The sequence below is a fragment of the Cryptomeria japonica genome, chromosome 7, assembly GCF_030272615.1.
Source record: "Cryptomeria japonica chromosome 7, Sugi_1.0, whole genome shotgun sequence".
NCBI classification, from domain to species: Eukaryota; Viridiplantae; Streptophyta; class Pinopsida; order Cupressales; family Cupressaceae; genus Cryptomeria; species Cryptomeria japonica.
In genome coordinates this window covers 778910107-778930000 of record NC_081411.1, presented here as the reverse complement: position 1 = coordinate 778930000, position 19894 = coordinate 778910107, and positions in this window count along the sequence as shown.

Here is a 19894-nt window from a genome sequence, read left to right as displayed (position 1 = left end):
GCTAGCCCTTAGCCCAAATTTATCATGTTTGAGTGAGATCCATAAATACCTTCATGGACTACAAATAATGCATGTTGAGACTCTTCAGGTTCTACACACCTAAGCAAAGTACTATCTAAACCTCGTTTATATAGATTGTTAGCGATGATGATATACTGTGAAGAATTTTGAATCAGGTTTCTTTTCTCATTATGGGTAAGGTTATCAGAGATAATTTGGCCATGTAAGTAAGAGTAGATATTACTATAGAGAGATGATTCATGTCCAATGATAGAATAGACCATATGAGACTTAGGTTAATCATAAGAAAGACAATGAAGCTCTTCCACTAGGAATTCATAGAGGAACTCAAATTCTTGTAGCTATGATATAGATGCCAATGTAGCAATAGCATCTACTGCTCTATTTGCCAATCTAGGAATCTATTGAAATGATACAAAGGTAAATTATTTCCTAAAGTAATCAACCATTCTCTTATAGGGAATCAGTTTTTCATCCCAAGTTTGATGTATATCATTGATTTGGTTTATTATCAGTTGATAGTTGCCATACATGTATAATTCAACAACTTTCTATTCAATAGCTAGTTTGATTCCATTTACCAAGGCTTCATATTTTGCAATATTGTTTGTACAAGGAAAGAGGATCTTGTACGCCTTTGGGATTGAGTATCTTTGAGCCAAAAGTGGCCCTAGTCATGTATCAGTAGCCGATATGTAGAAAATTAAGGGTTTGTCTTGAATTGGTGGCATTAAGATAGGTGGATTAGAAAGATATTTCTTGATCTGCTTTAGGTGTTGTTCACATTCTTCATCCCATTTATATGTACCTCCTTTCTATAAAGCTTTTGTGAATGGTTGAGCTTTATCTATGAGCTAAGAAATGAAGTGTCTTATTGATTGGAGTCACTATTGTAGAGTCCTCATTTCACTAACATTCTTTGGAGGTGGCATTTGCATTATAGATTTAACTTTTTCTAGGTCCACTTTAATTCCATTTGTTGAAACAATGTATCCTAGGAGCTTACCAGATGTAACTCCAAATGCACATTTCTTAGGATTTAGTTTGAATTTAAATTTTTCCATCCTATCTAAGTTTGGACCGAGTTCTAAGAGATGGGTTGACCTTTTCATAGATTTGAGTAGGGTATCATCAACATAGTCCTCCATGTTTTTGTGCATCATATCATGAAAGAGCATTGTTAAAACTCTTTGATAAGTGGATCTCGCATTCTTTAAGCCAAAGGGCATCACATTCCAATAGACAGTTCCTCATGCATAGGTGAATGATGTTTTCTCTTGATCCTTGGGAGCAATTTTGATCTGAATGTATTCAGAAAAACCATCCATCAGAGAGTATATTTCATAGCTGGTAGTCATGTCCACTATCATATCTATGTTAGGTAGTGGAAAATCATCTTTTGGACATGATTCATTTAAATCTCTGAAATTTATGCAAAAATGTATTGATTTGTCAGGTTTGGAATAATGTATAATATTAGATATCCACTCAGCATAATCAATTGCTTTGATGAATCCAACTTTTAGTAATTTTTCTAGCTCAACCTTAACAAGTAATGCAACATGAGGATGCATTTTTCAAATTTTTTGCTTGATAGGTTTAAGTCTAGGAGAAATAGAAAGATGATGCATTATGAGGTCAGGATCTAGACCCAACATATCAGTGTATGTCCATGCAAAATTGATCTTTTTCTCCATGAAGAAATTAGAAAATTCTTTCATTTCTTCTACTGATAGGGATTGAGCTAGATGTATAATATGTTGAGTTTCTTATGTTCTATTGTTCACTACTTGTAGAGGTTCAATCAACATTGATGAGCATTCTTAAAAGTGATTAGGCAAAATGTCAAGTGTTTCACCTGCAGGTGCCTTAGAGAGGTTTTCACCATTATGTACATCTTTTATTTTCACTATTTTTATTTTGACACCACCACAGTGTGGTTTTCACCATCAGAACACTTATTTTTCTTTTTTTGATTTTTGAGACTAAGATACTTGGCATCTGCTTTTGTCATGTTCTCACTTTGTTCACTGGTGGAAGAGTTCATTTGTTCGATTGCATTAAGATAATAGGCTAATGTATAGTCATTGGCAAAGGTAGGAATTTCATGTGGTAATCGATTATATTGACATAGGTAATTAAGTACCTCTTGTGCCACTTCTTGTTTCTGAATCTCATCAAAAGAATTAAAATACTCCTTTACATGATGAAATTGCTTTCTTTTTACAGTTTTCAAAGTCCTCTCAAAATGACTCATTGGCTTGAAAGATGTAATATCAATACAAATATTTTGTTTAGGGATTTCCCCTACTAGTTTAGATTTTCTACTAGGTTCCTTTAGCTTCTTTGTATCTTCCTTGGACTCTATTTCCTCAGGTTCTTCTTGTAAGATAAGATGTATGCCTCTCTTCCTAGTGTCAGTAGGCTTCTTTGCATACACTTTTGGTTCCTGTTCCTTCTTTGGATTGAGTGCTTCTTGTTACTCTAGTACTGGTTAACACATAAACTTCTTGATCATCTTTCTTCTTTTTGTCCTTCTCATCACTAGGCTGTGCCTATTCAATTATTTCTTGATTTGTACCTAGTCTCTTCTTCTTGGTGTCATTAGGTGATGTTAGTATGTTGGCATAACCGAACAATAAGTCAAAACTGACTTCATGACTCATTTGCTCCATCTCTTCTTCTCTAGGTTATACAACCTCCATTAGGAAGAAATAGATGGTCATTGGGAAACAAATGCCATTCTCACAATGTTTGACCACTTCATTCGATAACCTTAGTCTCATATTCATTTTCTTCTAAAATTCATTGAAATAATTATTCATAGCAATTAGAAATGTGTTCTTAACAACCTTTATACTATTTTTAATCCAAGCTGAAACGGGTGTATCATTTGATCATTGGATATCTCTAATACTTGGAATAAAGTTCTAAAAATAGAAAAACAAACCAATCAAAAGTTTCCCAAACTTTAACTTTAGATTGTTCTTTGTCTTGATTGATTCTATATTTAACATTAGTTGACTCTGCATTGGCTCACATAGATCATAATCTACATTTTCCTTCATCATTTGGTAGGAAACATGTACGACAACTGATGGAACACTATTCATATGCCTAGAATGAAATATCCTATAACTGATAACCATTGTGACATATTCATATCCTTCATATTCAATGTTATTCAAAGATATAGCATGACCATCACAAGTGGTCTTTTTTAGTTCAATAATAATATCCTTTGACATTTTCCTCAACTTGGGAACTTCACTAGTTTGGCAGAATCTAGTCACAGCATGAATGGCCTCCTTCCTAATAGTATGTGACCTATCTAAATACATGTTTCCTCCATGAATGCGGCTGAGGATGATTCAAATGTGCTATTCCTCAAATTACTCAAGAAAATAAACCACATTATGAAAACCTTTCTCATAAACCCTAATGTACTCAGGTTTAATCTTCCCATTCTTGTTGCACAAAAATTTTAGATGGGAATATATTTCCAATGAACCTAAATCTTCAATCTTGAAATCTATATAACTGGAAAGATCTCCTTTAACCAAAAATTCTTGGGGTAGTTGTGATAAAGTATTGTACGATTCTATCTTGTCCTAATCCATTTATTCAATGGCTTCAATACTTATTAAAAGGATCTTTGATGGTGTAGATGATGATGCCATTCCAAATAACTTTGATTTGAGAGAGGAGATTGACCAAACACCTTGTTTCCTTTGCATTCCTAGGGTTTTTGGTTGCTCTCTTGCTTGCACACTTGAATCGCTTTACTTTTTTTCAAATCCGATCCAACTTTTCAATCCGTTGTTCAAATATGTTCATAATCTATTGGGAATTCTCCATTTCACTCTGCAAGTACTCATAAAATTTTCTTCAAATGCAATAGGGTAAAAAATGACTTAGCAAAATTCCTTTTTATTTACTTTACCTACTGCCTTTATTGCACTACTGATAGGGTGAAAAACCCTAGTTACCACTTGACATACTTTCCTTTACTGATAGGTATACCAACCGATTGATAATCTTGAGAAATTGATTGATAGCAATATCAAAATTCTTATATTTCAACTCAAAATGCAAAATTTACTTACCATACTTTCTTCAAGGGGTTCGAAATGGATTTACTGATATGTTCCCCCTAAGCTTGTTGAGAAGCTCAGTTTGCTAGTGTAGGATTCTCAACACTAGGTGAAGCATTAGAATCCTCTAATGATTTGTCATCACTTTTGTTCTTCCCGATCCTATTCATCTCAGCTTTGGTATCTTCAACATATACTATCCTCTTCCCTTTCTGATCTGCAGAGTGGCTTACTTGTTGGTTCTTTTGTAATTTGCAAAACTTAGCAATGTGTCCCAATTTATGACAATGATAGTAGGCCATTCCAGATGCTCTCCAAGGTCCTGCATTGCCTCTTCATGTTCTTCTTTTGTAGCTCATAGTGACATGTCTATAGTTGTTGCAAATTGTGCAAATCACATTAGTTCCTTTCTCCATCTTATAGGGACTAAACTAGGTAATATATGGTTTTATCCAATTCATGTTTCTTCGGTTGTCATAATTCCTTCTCCAATAAATAACATGTCTTGAGCTCATATGAGATGTTCAGTTATTTGCTCCATATCTATATTCAACTAATCTATGCCCATACATATTGCATGTATAATAGTAACCTTCAAATCTTCTAGACACATGTCTAATGTTAGGTCTATAACCTGTGTCCTCCTTAGATATGCTTTTACACACATTTGTAGTATGTCTTGATTTGTGACAACTAAAACAAACTAGTTTAAATTTCTTCTTACCTAATTTCATGCTTTCAAATACTGGTTTGTGTTTTGGTGAAGTATCCTTTATTTTAGAAGACTCACCTTTCTCAAATGAGGAATATCCCAATCCAGTTGTATCACTTTTCTGTCACATAGATTCAAGGTGCTCATTGAATCTAGCTATGCTTCTATTGAGTTTGGCAAGGATTTCCTTGGTATCCTTAAGTTATTTGGAAAGAACCTCATTTGTCTTCTTAAGAGCTTCATTGAGAAATATAGCTACATCTAGATTTGTCTAAACCTAATCTTTTTCATCCTTTTCCTCTTGGAGATATGCAGTTATGGTTCCAACTTCTTGATTCATCTTGAATTTTTCATGCTCCTTATCTTTGATCTGGTCCTCAACACTTCTCTTATTTTCCAACTCTTGACTCATTCTAATGGTTAAAGTTTATAGTTCCTTTCTCAAATTTTACTTGTCTTTATTCAATTTTTCCACTTCTTGGGCCAATGCATCAATGTTAGCTTCATCCGATGAACTATTTTTAGATATTTCTATTAGTTTCTCTGCCAATTCTCTTCTCTTTTCTTGTGAAGCCTTGTATTTCACCTTGAGATCATCAAAGGCTTGTTTAGTCTCTGCAAGTCGGTGTGAGTGTTCTCTCTAACTTATTTCCCCCATGATGGATTTAGGGCTTCCTTCCAAGCAGTTAAACCTGAAAGAAGTCGACCTCTAATACCAATTGATAAAATTATAAAGCACTAAGAGGGGGGTGAATCAGTGAAATAAAAAATAGTAACACTTTAATTGTAGACCGGTAAAAACATTTAACCAATTTACAAAGGACTTTGCATATAATCCAAAGTATTATAAAAGTATTCACCACAAGCAAAATATTCACAATTACACAAAGATTTAAACATGGAAAACCCAACTAGGGAAAACCATGGTGAGATGGAACTCACAAGCTAGGTATTTATCATATAGATAACTGATTAGTGTAGGTCTACAAATGCTTTGTTAGGAGATGATCCTGTTAGACATCTCAAGCCCTATTAGAAGTGATACCTAGTTAAAGGTAACCTCAGTGGAGGGTTTAGATCCAAATTAATGAATCACCTTGTTAGAGGATTTATACAAAGAATCTTGTTAGAGCTTACACAGTTAAGGGAATTTCCCAGATGTAGTGGTAAGAGAACAATAGTTGGATTGATCTAAGAATTGCACCTTTGCTGGTTTAGATCCTTTTCTATGCATACATTATTGTATCATTGACATACTCTACAATTCCTTCAACAAATCTCATCTACTTCAACTCATATCATAACTGGTATCTTGTATATTGGATAACTCATCACAATGTATTTTTATAGATATTAGATTCCATGTCGACTCCTGAACCTTGACACAATTTCCTAGGTTCAATTAATTTGGACAATCTTCCTTAACATGACACAAATAACTGCCATAGTGTCAGTCAGTGGTAACACATTACAATTGGTGATAACTTAGCACACAAATGTGGAAAACTAGTTAGAGCACCAATACCGGTTCAGTGTTGACCACTTCAAATAAAATATTAACTCATAGACCGATTCAATTGAATTCATATTGGGTGATTATCTCCATGCTCATCATTGACTTTATCTACTGCATCTCAAACTAGTAACTCTGGAACTGATCAAAATTGATTGACTTATCGACATATATGGGTTTAGACATCTTCATACTAGTTATACTTCCACTATACATATGATACTGGTTAACAATACATTGACTCAAGAATACCAGTTTATCTTAATTGGTACACTAAGATGACTACGAAATTGAAAACATATGTGCCATCAATGACAACACATGAAGTCATCAAATACAAAAATCATCATCAAGCCAATAGATGCAATTGGAAAAAAAAAATCCATAGCACATACACCATGAAAATAATAATGCGAATAACATAAAAAATTAATCCTTTTAAAAATGTTTGTGAAACAAGATTTCCTTTTAGTCCACATATATTTCTAGTTATTCAGGGGACAATCACAGAGGAAAGAATCCTCCAAAAAGTGTCAAAATGAAATTCTTATTATAATGATCATATTCAAGTCTCTAGTCTTCTCACTACGATATAAGAGGGTGGATAAACCACCACCCATTATTAGTTTCCCCCCCCCATTGTTTATTTTTTCTAAGAGAATGAACCATATATTTTTCTTCTCCTCCATCCTAATGGGGTCATAAAAATTCAACAGAATATACACAAGGTCTAGGAAATAATCCTTGATCTCACACATCATCCAATCCTAGCCTTTGACAATATCTGAAATCAACATCTTACTTTTCTTGCACATGATACCCAAACCACCTACAAGATTGATGGCACTTGGGAAAAAACCATTCCAATATTTAAAAAAATTATTAAATGTTCAACCTCAACCAAGTAAATCTTCATTTCCTATAATAATACAAAATTGACCAACATATTTTGTAAATTGTTCTTGTTCATGTGTCACATGTTAGGGGTATTTAAGCCCCTAACATTCCATGTGATGATCTTCATTTTGCTCCAATGGAGGTGTTTTTTCCCTTGGATCTTGACATGTATTCCTTAATATTTATAATCCCTTTTTATAATCATCCTTCTCCCTCTTTTCTTATTTTCCTTTGTTCATTTCTTCCTTTTAGCCTTATGGGTTTGATAGAATGCCTTAAAGGTGGACTAGCTAATAGGCAATGAATCCACAATTACTAATCCTTCAAAATATGTGAAGTATTTGTTCAAGAAAAGATCATTAGATTCTCTATCTATTCTATCATCACTACCAACTAGAGTGGACAAACATGCATCCATTGTGTTTAGTAATCTAGTCCAATTGGGAACTAGGGCTAGATCCCTAGAAGAATTTACCTTTTTTTGTAAAAATTGCCACTTTTTTGTTATTTTTTATTCTCATATCTAGGTTTCCCATCACATAATTTTCTTCAAAACCAATATTGGATCCACAAAGATTGTCTCAAAAAAAATTTAAATCCATAACCATAGAAGGGACCACTTCATCATTCTAGAGGAAACTATTTAATATCTTAGCATCAACTATCTAAATAATAGAGTAATGTAATATAACATAGACAATAATAATACAATAACAATAATATTTGTTCAAATGTGAGCAAAGCTAACTAAAAGAACATAATAGAGAAAGGTGGAGGTGGTGAAGGTTATATGTTGAGCATTGGAAAGTGAGTCAAATTTTTCATCCGATAGAACATGGTTGTAGTGGACATGAGAGAGAAGGGTATGATTCATAGATTTGGAAAAAATTACAATAGGGATTGGACTACAATTTGTGTAAAGGATCATTGGCTAAATGGATCAACTCTATAATTTCTCTTTAAAGTATTTTTCTATGCCCATAGTTCTAGAGAAAGGAAGCAAGGAATGGATTACTAAAGAATTCTCCATGGATCTTTAGAAATTTGACCATGTATTCATAGAAGTCGAAACACAATTTCAATCCATGGGAATTTATTTTACAATCCAAACCCTTGACCTGAAGAACAACTGCCATCTCTATCAAATCTTTGTTTTTTAGTTGTCATTCTATTTTCTACACTTATGGCCTCATCTTCATTGGGTAGTTTTCATAAAAAAAAATTTATTTTTTTTCATTCTACATAGTAGAAAGTTTCCTCTTCAATTATGGTAGACTAAACATATTCTTTAAAGGGGGTGTCAATGTACAGTTCAATAGGAATCATCTTAATATGCACTACCTTGATTTTTGAAAATAGATATAAATTGGAATATTTATAGCTTTTTTTAATCTCCACTATGACCTTCATAGCTATTTGTCCTTCCAAAATTTCATGAGAATGTTGTATAAATTAGTTAAAATTTTGTCTAATTTGAATGCAAGGACACAATAATTATTGAAAAACAAGGTGGTAGAGGATAAGGAGATGTATAGAGATGCATCCAACATAAGAAAGAACAAAGAAAAATTTATCCTTAGCATATGTTCCATCAAAGGATGGAACAAAGGGTGACTTATGGTCTAGGGGGCCATCAAATCAAGAAAAAATTGGAATTATAAAAAAAAGATGCATCAGTCAACCTATTGCAAAGGTTCTAAATAGGAGGAGCATGGTTAGGAAGAAGAAGGGAAGAAAAACTAACAAACAAAAGAGGGAAGCATTGCCTTTAGAGAAGAAGTTATCTAGTATTAAGGATTGGATGCAAAAATCTAGGAGAGGAAACACCTCCTTGGGAAAGAGATGAGCATCACCACTTTCAACATTAAGGGTTGAAACTCTCATAACTAATAGCACAAAACCAATCACCCTCTGTATAATTTTTTGTTTGATGTGATTTTAATGCAATTATCAAAATTGATGTCTTCAAAATTTTCAAAATTCCTAAAGAATTGTACATCATGGGATGGTACTTTTGTTGAGCTAATTCAGCTTGTTGGAGGATTGGGTATTTTATGGAATCCTATGAGAGAAATAATTACATAAATTGAAGCACACCAAAACTAGCTATTTTGCTAGGTTAGTCTATATTCCTCCAACATCACTTTGCTTTTATTTAATATTTATGTGCACATTAAAACAAAGATAAGTAGGGGGTGTGGGAAGAATTATCCATCAAAATGGAATACCATCTGGGTGGTAATATGATATTAGAGGAATATTTCAATGCAATCCTAAGACTGGAAGTGAAATGTTGAGGTATTTGTAGATAAAGTGTGGCTATGGATGACTTCATGAGATTTGTAGATGATAGTAATTTATATGATCCACAACCAAAGAATTGATTGTACAATTGGACTCATACAATATTAGACTTTACTAGCATTGGAAAGTGATCGGATTAGTTCCTAGTTTTCACAAAATGGCTAGACTAGTAGGCAAGATGAGAGATCAAAATTCTTCAAATTTCACTTTCAGATAATTTATTTGTAATGCTATAAATTTGTGAATATTTGAGGAATGAAAAGATCCACTTTAAGTTTGAAAGGATGCAAATGAGGATGGAAGATCTATTGGAACTCATCAAAAAGTGGTGGAATAATTTTTTTAAATCAAGAGGCACTAAGAGTTTCATATTTTGCAAGACGCTAGCTCTTATCAAGAAGAAATTGAAAGAATGAAATGTCATATCTTGTAAAAATATCTTCTTGGAAAAGGACTGTGTTGAGAGAGATTTGATAGCTTTTAGTAAAAACATTAGCCATCTTGGTATGTTTTAGGAGGATTACCTCAAAGAGAAAGAATCATTATCTAAAGACTCAAAATCACTAGCTAGGGTGGAGAATATTGGAAGGCTAAATCAAGGGAGAGTTGGTTAGAGGTTGGAGATCTCAACACAAATTATTTTTAAAACTTAGTAAAATCTAAGAGAATGATAAATAGGATCAATAAAAATGAGGAAAAGTTAGGAATAAATATTATGGTTGGGTAAAGAGATTATTGATTTAGTTGCCAAAATTGAGGACAAGTTAGGGACACACATTATATGTGCTAAAGAAATTACAAGTTTAGCTATCAAGTTATTAAAATTAATCTTGCCTCAAATAATGACTCTAGCAAAGTTAATTATAGAAGAATCTTGGAGCATATAAAACATTTCATAAGTGATCAAAATAATGTCATTCTTATGCCACCATTCAAAGAGGAAGAAATGAAGGCGACAACCTTTCAGCTTCACCTCTTAGAAAAATAATGTCTCAACATTGCATTTTCATAAGGTTATTATTTATAGTAAGTTTTCATTTGAGCATTAATTAGTCTAAAATTTTCCTATAAATTTTCATTGCAAGATCAATGTCTAGATTTGAAGATATTAAGGTTTCTATTTTTTAAAGTTGAAAATGAAAGTTTTGGGGTCAATTTTGAGGGCCTTAGAGGCTCTAAAATGGCACAAAAGTGTCAATAACTACTATATAATGTTATAGCTTAATGGATCACATTGCACTTTTTTCAATAGTCTAAACAATTTGTAAATCAAACAACTAGTTCTAAAATTATGGCCTCTATAAGTAGGGTCACTTGAAATAGAAAATATAAAAATGTGTTGGACACATAAATGAGTTATAAAAGGTAGCTACATATGTTGATGTGTGTTTTGACACATCATGGGTAATGTTAGATTGGCAATAAGTTTAAAAACACTTTTTGGGTGGTATTAGTTCATGGTTTTGTAATACCATTTGGTGGTTTCATGTATTGTATCTCCCATATATTAGGTGTGTGAGATGGAGGTTTATCTTACAACTGTTGAGTTGCCTCCAAATGCCTGATGGTGATACTCCGATGAGAATATTTCTCTCCAAGTATATCATACTTTGTTTTTATATTTTTAAATAATATATTGGTAAGTTACTCTAGGAATGTGTGGTTTTTTTCCCAAAAGGGTTTTCCCAGTGTAAATCACCATGTTGTCATATGCATGCTATTTATGTTTATTTCTATTAATTTTATAATGTTTGTAAAGATCTGTAAAAAAATTGCATTACCCTCCTCTCAAGATTAGTGTAGGAAGTTGTCCTATTACTTAACTTCTTTACACGTCCTCATGAGGCTATGGGGCCCGATGAATTTTTTGCTCTTTTCCACAAATGTTGGAGCATTGTAGATAAAGATATATGGGAGCTAGTGGAAGACTTCAAGGTCAAGAACAAGTTTTTAGAATACATCAGCAACATGGTAATATCTATCATTCCAAAGAATAGTTTTGTCATACATTTGTGGATTGTAGGTTAATTTATTTGTGCAATACTATATACAAGATCTTATCAAAGGTGATGGAAAAAAGATTGAGCAAATTATTGAACAAAATTATAGAAGAAAACCAAAATAGGTTTATTTTGGATGAGAAATTGTGGATAGTATTGACTTAGCTAACGAAATCATTCACTCCATCATGGAATCTAGGAAAAGTTCCATGATGGTAAAGATATATATTAGTAAGGCTTATGATTGAGTAAGTTGCCATTTACTACTTCAAGTAATGGGAAAGTTCAATTTTTGTAGACAATGGTTAGATCAAATTTTATAGTGCATCTCCTTATCTAATTTTTTTTCATCAGTAAATGGGACCTTCGGTGGATTTTCGTAAGCTTTATAGGGTTTGAGGAAAGGGAACCCCCTATCTTATTTCCTCTTCATCATTATGGCCAAGGCATCGAGAGGGATAACAAATCATATTGAGAGCATCAAAAGCTGGAACAGAGTTAAGGTAACCATACACATCAATCACATCACTCATATCCAATTTGCAAATAATACATTTATATTTAGAGAGGATATCTTGCAAGATGCTAAAGAAATCAAAGATACCCTACATACCTATAGCTCACTTTCTAAAAAAGTTCTCAATAGAGATAAAACCAATATTTTTTGTTTAATACTAAGAAATCTTGGCAAACAAGGATTGCAAATTGTTTGGACTATACAATAGAGAAGATGCCAACAAAATAATTAAGGGGAAATGACTTTCAATAGTTGGCAAATTCATGATGCTCAAAGCTCTTCTAGGTGTGGTCCCAATCTAATTAAATTTTTGTCTTCAACTTTTGAGGAAGGCAACCACTACATTGGAAGATATCTTTGAGATTTATTTATGTGAGGGCTCAAACGATCGCCATTAATTCTTTGGGATAAGGTCGCGATACCCTTAACTCATGGGAGAGACATCCCCATATAGGAAATGATTCAAAGCTAAAAATGATATAATAAATTTTGGAAAGATTTGCAAGGCTGAAGGTGTTGGAATACCTAGTAAAGAAGGATAGCCCATCTAGTATTAATTATGAATGGTTATCCATAGGCCTATGCTTGTGGATGAGACTATTAAAGAAAATTCAGAGAGGACCATGATAAAATTAAACTAACTTTAAATTTGGAAGAGGACAAAAGTGTATGAAACAAAAAAAAGTCTAGGTAGTATTTGATAAAGTTTGAACTACTAGCTGTTGAAGGCAACCAGAGGTTAGATATTTTCTAGAAAAAAACATGCTCCCAATGTTTGGTGCCTTTACATGGGCAATTTTATAATCTTGACTAGTGAGAAAATGAAGAGAATTTATATAGAAGGGCGAAGTTGGTGTCTACTTTTAAAACTAAATAACGAAACTAGCAACCATATTTCTCTCTAGTGTCCTTTCATGGCTTGTTGTTAGGATTGGGCTCAAGGAAGACTAAACTAGCATGGACCAAGGTGTACATACATTGTGAATTTTCTAGCTTCATGACTAATTTTAAATTAAAAATACTTCTAAGGTGGGTTACGAGTGATGATCCTATCCATGGTGATGTTGCATATTTGGAAGGGGAAAGATGGGTGTATCTATTATGACCAAGAAAATGGAGTATAGACAATTAATTAAAAAATTCACAATCTTGAACAATAAGGTATTCAGGAATGAAGGTGCAAAGTTTACTTGGTGGGATGGTGAAGTTAGTAAACAATGGTTAGATTTAAAAGTTTCTGTAGGTGTAGGAAATGATAGATGCATTTCTAAATGAATAGCCTCACCTAGAGGAAAATTGAAATTGAACTTTCATGGTGCCTCAAAGAGTTGATATGCATTAGTTGTAGATGTTTGATGGAGGGAAATGAACATTGGATAGGAAAACTCTTCCGTTTGTTTGAATGGCTTGTGCTAGAGGCCATCATCAGAACTGTGCATGATGGTTGGTTTTATGTGGTTCTCTTTGTCAATGCAATTCAAATTCTGTACATGATTGTACAATTTTTTTTTATGTTTTAATATAAGGAGTTGTCCTATTTGATAGCACTTATGTATTAAAATAATAATAATATAAATTTAAATATTTCATATATTTTTAGTAACTAAATTTTATATTATTTTATCAGCAATATTTGCAAAATAATGGGATGTTTGAGTACCACACTTTCTATGTTTTAGAAAAAACAAAAAAACTTTTGCTTTGATTCAATAGTTTTACTTGACTTTTTTGAATTTAAAGTCTTTAGTCAATGCTCTCATGTTAGATTTTCCTTATAGTCAAAGAATTTGTGTAGCTAAGAACAAACAAAGACCAACTTCTATCTAGACTCATAGGAGGGACATCTCCCTCTAGTCCATGATTCAAAGCTAAAAAAGATACAATAAGTTTTGGAAAGATTTCCAAGATCCATCTAGTATTAATTATGAACGGTCCAAGACATTTAATGTTTTATTTTGGTGAGAATGTTTTTTATGTAATTATATGTTTATAAATTAAATATTTGAATATTGAATCTAATTTATGATTTAAATTTTTTCTTCATCTAATATCTAATTTTATATTTTCTTTGTGTATTAGTCATTCATCCACCTAAATTCACACATATTTGAATAAACCAGAAAATCATATCCAAATTTCTAAAAGATTATATATTTTCTCTAAATCTTCAAACAAAAGCTAGTAAGTGTAAAGTGGAAAATAGGATCCTAGAAACTCCCCACCTAGAAGAGAGAAAGGAAGCCACTAGGATGATTTTCACTTGGAGGAGGACTTTACATTCAAAAGAGGGGTTGAATCCACTAGATCCAAATGCAAGAGAGACAAGGATTTGAATACTAAGTGGATTGCAAGTGGTTGGGGTGTGATTACCCTCTTTTGTAAATGAGAAAGTTGACTTGTTGACTACATGGAAACGAGAGAGGAAATGAGTGAAATTAGGTGCTGCCAGTTCAAGACTGCATTATAACTTTGGATCTGAGCTAATTAAACTGACATAGATTTGCGAGATACAAATTTGGAGAAAAGTAGTCGGGACCGTGGCAAGAATGTACATGGTCTGCCACAAAATCTGCAAAATGAAAAGGGTTCTTCGGTCTCTACAAATGAAGCCCAAACTTGCAATTACAACTATGCACCTCCAACCTACACACAAAAAAGAGAAGAAAGGGGGCTATGGATAGGGGTTTGCCTCAGTCAAACCCTGATTGAGGAATCAACCTAGAAAGAAAGTAATTGTTGTACACATCTAAAAATGGTCAACGCTTGTGGAGTCATACTTTAACATTTTTGTATTGTCTTATTTTAGGGTTCTTGCATCGCATTAACATTTCTTCTATGTTGTGCACTTAGTCTTTATCATTTGCAAGCATCGAGTCCTTCTTCTACATTCCTTAGTTTTATCACTTTCGAATTAGGTCTTGTCGATAGCAATCTTTAGTCATGATTTTGGTCGATCTTATCCTATCGCATGATGGTGCGTGCTCATTTATCATCTTGGACATCGTCAATCCTAATCAATGATAGAATTAGGGTTTTGTCCTCTTGTCAATCTTTCAATTATCTTGAGCTTGTTAGTAATCATTTGCAATTATCAACTTTTCAATCTCATCATTTTGTGATCGATTCATCATCGATCCTTGTCCTTGTCAATCTTTTCATTTTATGATCGATTCGTCATTGATCCTTCTCCTTTTCAATCATGTCAATTTGGATCAATTAGTCATTGTTCCTCGTTAATTGGCACCTATCAATTTGATCTCCTTGTCAATCTTGGTCAATTTGTCATTGATTTTTGTCAAACAATCTCAATCATTTATCAACATTGGTCCTTTGTCAATTAGAATCATGATCGAACCTACATTAATTTCTTGTTGTCTTGACCTAATTCCTTTTCCTCTTATTTCTAGGGTTTTATGATTTGTTCATTTAATCCTTTTATTCTTCTTTGTGGATTAAATAAATCTATTTATTTAGTCCTAGGTCTCTTTCATGAATTAATTAAAGGATGAAAACCTATTAATTAATTCACCTAATTTCTATTTCATCTTTTTCCTCAATTTTCTAATTTGCTAATTTCTCCTAATTCCTAATTTCTATTTCTCCTATGTTCTTTAATTTTTCTAATATTTGCCCTAATTTCATTCCCTCATTTTCTCCTATGTTTATGCTTCCATTTGTTGCAATCATGGAGGCTATTTTCTCTCTTCCCTTTTGTCATGGGAATGGCATTTCAATCTTGTCATAATTTGTCATACATCTTGCATAGCAACTTGCCATAATTTGTGCATAATTTGTCATACACCTTGCATAGATAATGTCACACATTTGTCATAATTTTGCCATTCTTGATTTGAATTTCCTTTCAAATCTGTTCATGCTAATATTTTCCTCTCTCCAATTTGTCTATAAATTGGATGATTTTCTTCAATGAAAGGGGAATCAATCTTTTTTTTGAGTAACCTTATGCTACGAATTTCATCTCTCAACAACTTGCTTTCCACTTGCATTTTACACTTGTAGGTGAGATCCACATCAAATTTGAAGGTGAAAGAAGAACAATGGAGCCACCTGAAGGAGATATCTACGTTGGTTTGCTTCGATTTCATTTGATTTGAATATCTTGTCTTTATGTCTTCATTGATTAGATTTAGGATTGCTTTCATAGCAGCTTTAGGTTTTGTGGTTGTCCTAATTGCTATTGTTTTGATGATTTTCAATTTCCTGATCTACATTTTCTGGTGAACCCGATGTGAACTAACCCCTGAACCATGTTTTGAGTGCTTTTGAGCTATTTGTAGGTGAAAAAATCAAGAAATAGGGCAACTCAGAGCTCTTTGGACACTTCTACGCCTATGTTGAAGTTTTATGTGCCTATGTTTGAGTTTTCTATGTTGATGTTGAAGATTTTTGTGGCTGTGTTAATAATTTTACGCATGTGTTGAAGTTTTATGTGCCTGTGCTAATTGGTTCTGTGCCTATGCAAGGCCAGAAACAGAGGTGAAATCAGTTGTTTTTACTTGCAAATTTGTTTGTTTTCATTTTGTTTCTTGCATTCTGGTTTTTCATTGGTACTAATTCTCTATGCAGCATCTTGGTGTTACATGTGATGAAGACTAAAAATGCAACTACTAACGAATCTTATGCAGGATGCAGTCAAAGGCTCTCATTAAAACATCTTGCTTATGATTTTTAAAGTAGTTGCACATTTCATTTCTTAAAGGTTAATGAACACCATGCATGCTTTGTCTATTTTTAATTTGATTGCATGTTTTAACCCTTAGAACTGGGCCTACCTCTCGATTTTCCTGGCACTTTGCATAGGCATTGGTGAGAGGGAATGACCCAAAGTGGTGACAGGCTAAAGCCAAGCTCTTCTGAACCACTCTAAGTAACTATGGATGCAATGAAAGTTGTAGACAATGGGTGTTGGAATGGTATTGCGATGATTTATTCGCCAAATCAATACCCACCCGAATGGATGCCCTTACTAGAATCTCTTATTTTTAGATCCCAAAATCCTTCTATGTGTTGGCTCAAGCATTGTGATACGCACATGCCGAAGACACCTCTCATGTACTCCTCAGTTAGAGATAGAAAGTTCTTGGGAAGTGATGCCCCTTGAACTCAAAGCTTGGTATGCCCGAGAAGTGAGTGCACTGTAAGGGGGAGCCAGTGCTACCAAGCATCTAGCTATCTAGCTAAGTGTTGTATTTTATGGATAGAGGATTCAACAGATATTGCCCTTGCCAACCATAGGATTTGTTGTGAATGTGCTTGATTGTCTTGAGTCAAAATCAAACAAACATTTTTTCTTCCATGATTGTCAAAGGTTAAATCAAAAACAAACTTTTAAAAGTGCTCATAATCAACTTGGGTTTTCAAAATCAACAACCTTCAATTCAAAACAAAATCCAAACAAAAGTCCAAATTTGTCCAAGTATTCATCCAACATTTGAACATGGCTTGTCAAAACATTGAATATCTTTGTTTCAAAATTCATGTCACTTTAGGCTAGGTTTTGCATAGTCCAACTTAGGTCCTAGGGCATATTGTCATCTCCCTTCATTTTAGTCCTTTTCATTGCAAGCGTCCTCATTTTGCACTTAGGTTCAAAATCATTTCCCTAAGTTTTCATTTCATTGTCATATCCAAGCTAGATTTCCATTTAGGTGACGTTCATGCATTATCCTTGTCATGCTAAAATTAGGTCTTGCCTAGGTTGCATTTTGCATATTCCAAGTCATTGGTGTTCGCATATCCTTATCATTGTATTGTCATCTTGTCTTGGCTTCATCTTGTCATATCATATCCTTAGATCATTTTCATGTCATATCCTAAGTCATTGTCATAATCATTGCCTTCTTGCATTTAGTCTCAAAAATTTGGTTTGTCAAACTTGAAAAATCAAAACTTTGGATGATACCCTAAGTTGTTGTTAGGGAGTCTTGACCTTGTCTAAAATTTGTCCTTTCATTAATATCATTTTTGTCAAACCTAGCTTAGTATCCAAGAATATAGGTGATACATTGTCAATTTGTCCTATTGTCATTTGGTCCTTTGTCCTTTAAGGTCTTGGCTTCATTTCAACTTCCCAAGGTTGAGTCTTTAGGTTTGCATTCCAAAAAGTTTGTCCAAATCTTGAAAAACAACAAAAACAAAGGTTGCATTCTTGCCATAGATTGCATTTTCATCTATTTAGGTTGCATTTAGTTGCATATCATACATCATCCTTTTAAAATAAAAAAAATCCCAAAAATATTGCATTTGCATAGTGACATGCCTATTGAAACAAGGTCAAAATCTAAGAAGATGGGCGAACCAACATATCAACCCATTGACAACATATCAAACTCACAGTTTCAACCTAGTCAAACATTACAAATTGAAGGTTCATCAAACACATCATTACCACAATATGGAATGGTTCAACTTGGACCACCTCCATTATATGAGCCAGTGTTTGTACCCATGAAACCAAGATATGGGAGTGTTCCACCAACACCAAGGGAAAATGTACCTTTTGACTGGAATCAACTAAACCTGCAACATGAAATTCAAACTCAAACATTACATGAGGAACAAACTCTTTCACAAGGATTTGGTTTAGATCAAGGCCTTCAACAAGAAATAAATCCAAATGTTTTACCAGATTCTTCATTAGATTCTGATGCTTTTGATGATGTTGATATGCTCCTTAAAGATCCAAAGGTGACAAAAAGGATGGATAAATTCTTGAACAAGGTCTTTAATATGTTTCCACAAAAATATCTTGATATGATCAGTAATGTGACCTCCTCAAATGAGCAAACTAATGTGCAAAAACAAGGCGGTGATCTGTTAAGTTTCTCTCCACATTTAAACGAAGAAAATGTGCAACAAGAACCTCAACACATGTTGTTGAGTAAGCGTGCTTCAAAAACTTTGACAGTGACTATTCCACAAAAGTCAACATTCGAAACAATAAACAATCCATTATTTAATGCAACACCTTTAACACAAGATCAAATGATGGCCACACAAATGTTGACAGGTGTCCCTCAACAAGAAGTGATTCCTCAAATACCTAAAAGTGGATCCAAATCTAAGATGCAAGAAAGCTTTACGACTAGAATGCCTGATCTTACGAATGTTCAAAACAATTCGACAATGCAACAAAGTTCATATGTCCCATCAAGTTCAATACGGTTTCCAAATACTCAAGTACCTGTTATGCAAAATATTGTGACAGATCCTTCGATAGTGGAAACACAAAGAGCCACAAATAGTGGTGTGCACCAACAACAAGTGTTGCAACAATTGAGGAATGCACAAAAGGCACAATTGAATGTGCAAACAAGAAATGCACAACAACAACAATATCACATTCAACAACAAGTTGCAGTGTCTTTTGCACCATTACAAGTCAATTCAAACTTGCAACCACCATAATGGATTGGACAAACAACACAGCAAGTCAATGCAAGTGCCATAGCCCATCTAAAGGAGAAACAACAGAAACCTCCCAAACAAAGTTTTTTGCAAATGATGGGATTTACATCAGGACAACAACAATTGGCACAAAGTCAGCAAATTTTGATTCATTAGCATCAACAACAACATGTGCCTCAATATGTGCCAGGAAAAACAATTTATCATACATCACAACCACAACTGATGTCCATGCAATATCAACAACACCCTCAATTGCAATATCAACCAAGGCTACAAATGATGATCTCATCATAAGAAGCACAGCAAACGGGTCAATGTCAAGGCATGGCATAGCCATAGCAACAAGAGCTGTATCAAGAACTTTATATGCTAGAGACACCAAAGACAACATTTTTAGAGCATCAA